Source organism: Echiichthys vipera (genome assembly GCF_963691815.1).
Source record: "Echiichthys vipera genome assembly, chromosome: 2".
NCBI lineage: Eukaryota > Metazoa > Chordata > Actinopteri > Perciformes > Trachinidae > Echiichthys > Echiichthys vipera.
This window is the reverse complement of record NC_139827.1, coordinates 37,546,194-37,556,563: the sequence shown is the minus strand read 5'-3', so window position 1 is coordinate 37,556,563 and position 10,370 is coordinate 37,546,194. Positions and strand designations below refer to the sequence as shown.

Here is a 10,370-nt window from a genome sequence, read left to right as displayed (position 1 = left end):
GGGGAGTCGCTGTAGGACTGCCCTTAGGAAGGCTCTGTGGGCCTTAGCTGAGGTTCAGGTGCACCTTGCCTAAGGAGCTCTGGTTGAGGAGGAGCCCATTGTGCTGCTCGTGTATCAACCTGCAGGCGTAGCTGGTGCTGGATTGGTGTGGAGCTGGACTGTGGATTATGCTACTGGGGATCTGCATAACCCAGCTGCTTAGGGAGCTAACCCACCTGGGCCCAGTATTTCAAAATTTGTAATCTGGATCAGAATAATCCGGATAATGAAATCCGCCTTTTCTCAGTCATGGATCACGGTGATCCTGCTGACTTTATCTGAGTATTTCAAAACACAGGCAGGGTGGATCACTGTGATCCCTACCTGGCCGGATACGGATTTCCCAATCTCAAGTCTCCGCCTCCGGGATCTGAAACATGGTGGACTACTTCATGAAAGGAGTAGCAGAGAGCCGACTTTCACGTCAAAAGTGTAAGTTAACCGTCGTCTATTGTGTAGCGGTTTTAATACCATACGAACGGCAACCAACACATCATGCAAGCCAACTATTTGAATTGTCACCTTATTAAAAGCAGGCCGTGGCGATCTCTAATTGAGACGCGGCCGTGCTAACGGGAGCTAACGCGGCTCCATTGACTTGTGTGTTAAGCAGCTAGCGGGCTATCATTAGCGGCTATCATTAGCGTCACGTCATTTGCAACACGGCAGATTTACAGTATAAGCAGGCTGCATTGTGTACAGACCTGCTCAGTGCTTAGAAAACACAACGCAACACAGTTTGAGTATTAACTACAAGGTTTGTTCAGAAGGTTCAGAATGCTACAGTAGCCTAATGCTGGTGATGATATCATGTTTTTGTGTAGGCTACATAAACACAATTTGGGATTGTGGATTAAGATACTCATACACCTACCTTCAGAGTCCACTCACAGCCATGGACCACTCAGCTACAACAGGGTGAGTGCTGGAAATCCTTGAAAATGCTTTAATTGTATTGATACATTTAAGACTTTCAAGTAATTGGAGTTTGAATAAAGTGCTTGAAACTGCTTAAATTTGTAATGGCATTACTTTCATGGTATTGGTCAGTGACACAATTAGAAACATTTCTTCATCCTAATTCCTCTCCAGCATTGGTGAGAGCTTGTTTTTTTTTGCATTTCACTACACTGTTTTTAAACCTTGGTTTTAGCTTTGCATGTGACCAATAAACTTATCTATCTACCACATCAGGCACGGGGGCGAGAGCCAGAGCCAGCGCCAGCGCCAGAGCGACGGCGACGGAAGAGGCATGCCGGGGATGAGGAAGCCTATGAGAGGCTCCTCAAAATGGAGACCGAAAGGGCAGTCAAACAGACTGAACTGGCCAAACGGCAAATTAAGCTGACGCTGCTTCAGCAAAAAGAGACAGAATTAACAATCAAGCTGTTAGAGAAACAGCTTGACATTTGAAATAGCATGGTCCGTAGTGGTCACATTATTTTTTGTTGGAATAAAACTTTGTTTGGACCCTGCATTCCTTTGTCTTTCTCTGTTTTGGTACATGCAAGTTACAATGTTTGGTGAACTAGAATTTGAGAAATAATTGTAATTTTATTTACAGCAGTTGGTCAAAAATTTTACTATGCTTTACATTTTTTGATATTACTTAAATTACTTGTTAGAAGTACAATACTAACACTTAAGTGTAACAAACATCTTGAGTAACAATATCTAGGAGAAGTATGCGCTGAGAGTTTGTCAATCCAAGTCAAATCCACCTCTGAGGTGGGATTCAAATGATCCTGAAATTTTGGTATCAAGTTGATCCAGATATCTGACTTAACTTTTGAAATACCCAAATCAGCCTTTTATCTGGATTCAGGGGAGGATTGGATTACCAGAGCTGAAACCCTGATCTTCAGGATCAGGATTCTCCTGATCTGTGTTGAAATACCCAGTTTTCAGATCAGATCTAGATTTAATCCAATCCGACCAGGATAATCCTGTCAGATCACGTTTGAAATACTGGGCCCTGGTATGGATGTCCCCTGCCTGGAGGAAGAGCACTCTCCGCTGCTGGCCTGTTGTGGGCATCAGCAATGGAGCGAGTATTGAACCTGATTTTCTGGAGCTTGTGCATCACCTGGTCCAGGAGATCTACCTCCTTATTCCTCTGTGGCTGCTCTTCGGGCTCCAACCATGGTGGTGTGGGTTCTGGCCATTCCTCTTCTTCATATTATTCTCCTGCTGAGGGCGGAGCTTGAGCTGGTGGGGGTATGTAGTCAGGCCACTCACCTGAATCTGGCTGTTGATAAAGGGACCTCACTGGGGCATGGCTAACTGTTGCTTCTGTGTTTCTTGCTTACTGAGTCAAGGAGCGACCTCATGTCCTTTCTGAGTGAATGAAGCTGCCCAAAATCCCTATAAATGGCTAACTGAGCTCCACTGAGCCATGTGTTCTCCTCCCTAATCGTCTCCAGCTCCTGATAGAAGCTTAAGGAGCTATACTGCTCTTCCTGATATCTCTTACCTCAGAGGCGATGAGGTGAGTGAGAGAGGTCATCTTGGCTGCTCCTTCCAGGTGATGATACTCATCCTCTTCATGCCCACGTTCGTATGGTACTGTGCTTGAGTAATGTGTATTTTGTGATTTGCCCCTTGGATAGTCCAGTTCGTAGTCATCTAGATGACGTGGTGGATGTCTATTCCTCTTAGGACGGGCTCCACTGTTGAACTGTTGCATCTTTATCCTGGAGTAAAGGTCAGAGATCCTGCTCAAGGACCTCAATATCACCAAGGGTTGTGATAAAGGACTGTAAAAATTGTAGTTTGGCTGATCCTGATCTTTAGCTTTGCCCCAGGTGTGTGCATCAAAACACAGATGCTGACATCTCTTCTTGGTTTGACTGTTTAATGAGCTAAAGCAACAGTAAAGAACATGGGAATAGGTTTACGTGAGTGGTTCTGCCCAGAAAAAAGGAAAAACATATCATCAGGCCCACATAACATACACAAACGTACTATATTGACATGTGCATCTTTAATATTTGTAATAAACACACACCTTTCTGTATATTATATGCAGTGTAACTAAGCTAGGTGACTAGTGTCTGACTGGCAGCCTCCGCTGTCTCTCTCCTCTTTGCAATTGCACAGCGCGTATCCACCTCTGATCAACATCATGCACCCTGAGTATCAATAGTGGCCTACATCCCTTTCGTACAAGCCCTGCATTCTGAGAGTGCAGTGATCTAGTTGGGTAAAAACGGTACTATGAGCTCTTTAGGATACGACAGAGCCTGACCAATAAGAACTTTGTAGGTAAGGTAACAGAAACTTTATTGGTTTAAAAAACTCCACAGGGGAGCTCTAATTGTTGGTCTTTAACAGGATGTGAACACTGGTCTACTGCATAAGCCTCAGATGCACCACAGAGCCTGTCCAGGAGGCGTTGTACGTTGTGACAGCAACAACTTTACAGGAGAGAAGAATGAAGGAGAGTCTCAGTGCATCTTTGAATTCCCACAGATCTGTAACTCTAACCCGTTTACACTGGAGAAAGAATTAGAGAATATTTAGATTTATTCTGAAATATTGTTATTTTTTTACTGTTCATAATTTGATATAATATCCGCTGTGGCTATACCTCTGCTTTATGAGCATGATTTTTTAAATAACCAAGGCACTTCAACAAAAACCTTTATTTTATGAAAAAACAGCCCAGAATTAGAAGTAATATTTCCATATTTATCGATAGAATGATGTCATAAAGATGACAGAATGATGTCATAAAGATGGCAGTGAGTGTGTGTGTAAGAGAGAGAAAGACAGTACATTTTCACCCTCATTTAACCTCAGGTGGACAAAGCCTTGGCTGTTTGTTTTGTTTCACAGAGCCTACTAAAACGACAGTATATTAATGACAAAGAAAGGGATTGTTGCCTTTGGCCTGCATTACCTGGTGATTCAATTAGGTAGGAATAAATGTCTGGGTATGTCACCTCTTGACACTGAGTGGTCTCGTTTACCCACTTCTCCTCCAGTAAACTGGACAAACATTCCCTAACTCTTTCATTTTTTTCTATATAACGCCAATCAAATTGCCTTAAATGACGAGACACTGCAGAGACAGATCCCTGTCCTGTTCAGAACTGAATTGGAGACCAACTCCAGCTGCAGTGTTGAACTGATTCCCCATTGGGAGTCTTCTCATAATCCTGTCATCTCATGCACTTGTTTTATGTGGACGACCGGCCTTTTTGAGGGAATTAATTGAATCTGTGGAGTTTCAATATTCTTGAAATCACAGAATGTGAACACCCAACCTCTCTCTGATGGCTGAGAGGGTCCTCCCTTTGGCCTTCATCTGGACAACCTGCTGTCTCAGGGTTTCAGTCACCTTAGAGCAGCTTGCCATCTTGCAAAGTAACCAGGAGAGCTGCCAGATTAATAGGGTGTGTCCAACAATGAAGTCAATTGTCACCAGGTGCCAGATTAACACCAGCAACTGGGAGGGAAGTGTTCTCTAATTTTGATCACTGTTTTTTTTTTTTTTTTTTTTTTTACAAAATAAAGGTTTTTGTTGAAGTGCCTTGGTTATTTAAACAAAAAAAAAACATGCTGGGACAGCAGTGGTATGGCCAAAGAGGTTAATTTGTTCTCTAATTTTGATCTCCAGTGCATAACTGCTTGTGACACACCCATCGAGCATCCAATGCCCAAAAAAAACTTTGTGGGTACGTACCATCAGCCTTTCAACATTATGAAATCATAATCATAAGTCATAATTCATACGACCACTAAAGGTCACTGTCATAAAAGAATCAACAGAAGCCATTTTGAACAAATGCAATCGGTTTTCATCTGAGGACAGTCTATGTGAGAGTTATTTAATCTGTGTTTTCGAAATAACATTTTGAGAACAAACATGTTTAATATACATTTAAAATGATCAGATCACACAGAAACTATCAACTTAATATTTTAATATATATGGTGATGTGTCAAAAATCAGAAATGATAGCAAAGACATGCATATCCCTAGTGCCCAATGGATCAAAGAAAATACTAGAAAGAACAACTACACCCACTCACCAAATAGCTCCTGTTTCCATCTTAAATACCCAGAGTGCATTTAAAAAGCATTCTGCTATTTTCAAAATGTTACTAAGAAAATGCATGATAATTTGAGTATACATGTATGTGGCTACATATACAATATGGTTTGTAAATATTCATAGGAAGGCATTGATCAGTATACAAACAAAATTCTGTACCCATAGGTGGGTACTCCTCAAAGGTCACCAGGTCAATAATTGTCTGGTTTATTATACATGTAATTTTGAGCTGGTGACCTTTGTGGAGTACCCACATGTTTTGTTTATATACTGATATTTCCTTTATTATACACCATGCCTTCTTATGCGTATTTATACACATTTATGTATATGTGCAAGTAGATGTAGTATTGGTGCATGTACTCAATATATGATATTTATTATTTGTTTAGATTTTGACAATTTCTGAATGCCTCATGTTCAAAGATGCATTCAGGGTGTTTGTTTGTTTTTATATGAAATCTGAGGAAACCACAGCATTACAATTCTAAACAGGAGTGGTTGTAATATTGTATTATCTGGTGTGTGGATCTATTTATTCTTCTTATGTCAAAAATAATCAACAGTTAATTTTTTGGGTGTCCATTCATCCAATACTTTATTTTCTCTGCTGTAAAGCAACTAACAAGATGTTGGTCAAAATGGATGAGTTTAATAGAAAATGAGATTAGAACAGAGGCAGAGTCAAAGTGAGGAGTGATTATTACCACATTTCTCTCATTGGTTGACATGTTTGACAGCCATTCTGTGGCAACTCCTTATCACTTCATTATAACACCACGGCAACCTCATGAAGATTAGCATGTGGTTTAAACTTCACTTGGACCAGACGTTTATCACGTCTTTGGCATTCCTCATGTTGTGGGAGAAGCCTCTCAGCTAACCAGCTAGCTTCTAACTAACAGCAAATTACAAATAACAGCTTCCTTACGAAAGAAAATAGCAGACTGGAGTTCTTAAAACACTATACACAACAAGAACCACATTAATACTGCAATTAATATTGTTAATATTATTCTTATTACTATCGATATTAAACACTAAAATGCAGCCAGGCTCAAAGCTTCAGGCTGACAAGTTTATCTGAAAGAAAAAACTCAAAATGACATGCAAACGTTCTAATCATCCTCTCTTCATCCTTGTCTTTGTTGCCGTCATCAGTGCAGTATAGGTATTAAAAGAAAGGTCTTTGTTCACAGTTTCTTGTCCACCTCACAGCAGTTACCCATTGGCTCAAGTTTCAGTTTCAGCAGCTGCCATTGGCTGAGCACGAAGAGCTCTGATTGGTTCTCAGTCTGTTTGGCACATCATCCATTTGGCTTCAGAACTCTTATGACAATAATATGTGCATGTGCGCGTGCATGTGCAAATCTTCTGGTAGAAGTGTGTATCATATGTGTCTGTAGTGATGTGCTGACCTATAGACAGGGGTGGGCAGTATTTCTCACATGTATCTGAAGTCATATGTTCATATGAATATGTATATATATTAGGGGTGGAACGGTTCACAAAATCCACTGTTCGGTTCATATCACGGTTTTGGGGTCATGGTTTTTCGGTTCGGTTCGGTTGTTTTTTTCTACTTCTTTTAGATTCTAAAAATACCATGTATCAGATCTGTAGCCTAATAATTGAAAAAAAAAAAAAACAGATATTCTTAAGGACATGTCAAGCAATCATGCAAAAACTGAAATAATGAGGCAGCTTGCTTAGGGATTACTGTAACTATCTTAAATAAAAGGTAAGTGAGATTTTGAAACAGTAGGAGAGACATTGCTACATTAACGCGTTTAGATATTTTGTCGGCAAAAAGGTAAACAACTGTTGGCCTTCTAGGTAAGAATATAAACACTTATACATTATCAAATCTTAGAAAAAATGAAGAAAATAGGTTTTCTTTCACTAAAATACGCACAAACAGCAATCACTGAACTGACTGAAATAGGCTACATCAGGGCTTTTCAATTCATTTGGAATTGAGGCCGGTTGACGAAAATTATCCAAAATGAGGGGCTGTAAAAATATGAGCATCACATTAATGGATATTGTAAAAAAAAATGCAGCGACATAGGAGTGCATATTGTCTTTATTTTATCAATGTAAATAGTAGTCATGACCTCAAAGTGCAACAAGCTTGTCAAAAAACAATCCTTGTTAAATGAACAAACCTGTTAACCAGAGGTTTTTCCCTCAATTATTGGACTAAAGTAAAGTTTGAGGCTCTTGTCATTAACTTGAGTATTTTATTTACATGCTACTTTATACTTCTAGTCCTCTACAAATCAGTGAAATACTCTACTTTTTACTCCACTACATTTATCTGATTACTTCAGTTACTAGTTACTTTACCAGGCTTACAAGCCCATATGAAACATTAGTTCATTCATCAAAAGCTGTAAAGATTTTTCTGAAAATGCCTTATCAACTTATCCTCTTTACACACCGATATGGCTGCAGAGTAAACACAGGCTTCACAGTGACGGAAACAAAAACTTTTATGTCCATTCTCTGATGAACGATTGAGAAAAACAATAGAGCACAGCTTAGCGAGCTGCTGCCAAGAGGATTCAGAAACCCATGAAGAAGAGTGTAGTGAGAGCGTGCGTAGCGGGAACGTGCGTAGCGGGAACGTGCGTAGCATTGTGGCCGTGTGCCTACAGGGAGCACGTGGAGCAAGTCTCCCAGCCTGCTGGGATTTGACGCGCTGAGATGTAGCGCTGAGACGTAGCGTTGAGATGGATACGAGAGAGGACAGTGGTCATGAAGACTTAGGCTACGTACACAAGTGTACCGAACCGTGACAAGCGTACTGAACGGGACGGAAAAAACGTTCCACCCCTAATATATATATATATATATATATATATATATATATATATACATATAGATAGATAGTCGACATAAACATATTATTAGACCATCTGGAAAACTGGGTAGGGCTATCTGGCACAGCATTAAAATGGTTTGAATCCTACTTGAAGGACAGGGACTACTTTGTGTCTATAGGTAAATACACATCTGAGCGGGCAAAAATTACATGTGGAGTTCGCCAAGGCTCCATTCTGGTGCCTCTTTTGTTTAATATCTACATGCTGCCACTGGCTCAGATCATGAAAAACAACAACATATGTTACCACAGCTATGCAGATGACACACAAATCTACATAACCATATCACCAGGCGACTATAGTCCAATACAAGCACTGAGCAGATAAAATGAAATTATTGTTTTTGGGGCCAAGGAATAACGATCAAAAGTAACCCCCCCTACTTCAAACAGTAATGCTAAAAACCACAAACCAAGCCAGAAACTTAGGTGTAATCATGGACTCAGACCTAAACTTCAACAGCCACATTAAAACAATTACAAAGTCAGCCTACTATCACCTAAAGAATATATCAAGGATTAAAGGATTTATGTGTCCGCAGGACTTAGAAAAACTTGTCCATGCATTTATCTTCAGCAGGCTCGACTACTGTAACAGGTCTTTACAGGTCTCCAAAAAAGTCCATCAGACAGCTGCAGTTAATTCTGAACGCTGCTGCTCAAGTGCTCACTAAGACCAAAAAAGTCACTCCAGTCCTCAGATCTTTACACTGGCTTCCTGTCTGTCAAAGAATTTATTTAAAACTCCTTCTGTTGGTTTACAAAGCACTGAATGGTTTAGGACCATAATACATTTCAGATCTTCTGATTAGCTACGAACCATTCAGACCTCTCAGATCCTCTAGGACAGGGTCAGAACTAAACATGGAGAGGCTGTGTTCAGTTTTTATGCACCACAAAGCTGGAACAAACTTCCAGAAAACTGCAGGTCGGCTGCAACTCTTAGTTCTTTTAAATCAAGACTAAATACTTTTCTATTTCCCACTGCTTTTCAGTAAACTGCACTGTAACTTCTGTAACTGTAACCATCTTTTGTGTTTGAAAAATGACCTTTTATGCGTTTTAAATCTTTTATATGTTTTAAATGACCTTTTATATGTTTAAAATGTATATGTTTTGTGTTATGTCTCCCAATGCTTTCAATGTTTTATGTGAAGCACTTTGAATTGCCTTGTTGTTGAATTGTGCTATACAAATAAACTTGCCTTGCCTGGTCTTAGTCAAAATATTTTAACATTATCTGCATATTGTGAATTACAGGAGAACAACTGATTTCTAGGCTGGGAGCCAGCTGTGTAAATCACTGACTACAACAGATCTGGCACAGTTCAGTTCAGTGTGGCAGTTGCAGAAACAGAGCATCTGAACACACTATATGGGTACTGTGTCTCAACTGTTAGATTGGCCAGTGCAATGCAACCCTTCACTGTCTTTACCTCTCCCCATAGGGCATTCTGTATCTACTGTCCTTCGTCAATCTCAGACAACTGCAGTGTTATTAAACTATTTATTCAACCTCTGCCAGGTTGGCTTTAACCTGCCAATCTTGACTCAGTTCATTTCTTCTTGTAGTTGGCAGGTCTTTGTTTTAAGATCTGCGTTTGTGAGGGTATTTCTCTCATAATCTACCCAATTAAGACATCGCCACAACCCTGTCGTATACAGTGTCTTTGTCTGTTGATGATCCTACACTTGGTACACTTACAAAACAGGTGCATTAAATGTATGTTAATACTGTTGTTAACACTGTTGTAAAAGTAGTTTAACTGACTTCACATGACCATTAATTGCTATATTATCCTTCTGCCATATGCTACCTGACATCATTTGGTAGAAGAGTTGTGTGCTTCACACAGTGAAAACATACATTTTGAATGTCAATCTGTTACCCATAAACAAGATCAACATAATTAATAATTAGTAATTTATAGTAATACTTAAGTTATGACACTACAAAACAAATGAATATGATAATGTTAAACTCATAAGCAACATAACCAAATGCTATATTATCAAATAGAGTCATATATTTATGCCTTAATACTTGTGAAGTTAATGTTTTTTGGCTTTTGTTTGACAATTGAATTAATCAATGAGTGATTTATCATGAAAAGCCCCTATTTATGAAATTTTTATGTTTCTTTCAAACTATTGTGCTGACTGTTTTTCGTCAATATCACATTGAAAACTTAAGCAGTCTATGTGTTGCTTTCAACCCAGTCATTCTTAGTGTCCCATGTTTGCATTTGTTCTGGTGTTCTTTGATGCTACCACTATGTGTCACCAAGGTCAAACATTTTTTAAATCCTATAGAAATTGAGATTACTTCGTATCAACATTTTGATTAATTTTTGCCCATCCCTGTGTATAGTGTATGTGTTCAT

General features: G+C 39.4%; 1 long non-coding RNA gene across 1 annotated transcript; it reads left to right on the top strand.

Moving 5' to 3' along the window:
• The first annotated feature begins 351 nt into the window (after positions 1 to 351).
• Positions 352 to 1,508, top strand: LOC310959461. Its single transcript, XR_014593569.1, has 3 exons — positions 352 to 471; positions 920 to 957; positions 1,234 to 1,508. It is a non-coding gene; the product is annotated as an uncharacterized lncRNA (long non-coding RNA).
• Positions 1,509 to 10,370: the final 8,862 nt, after the last annotated feature.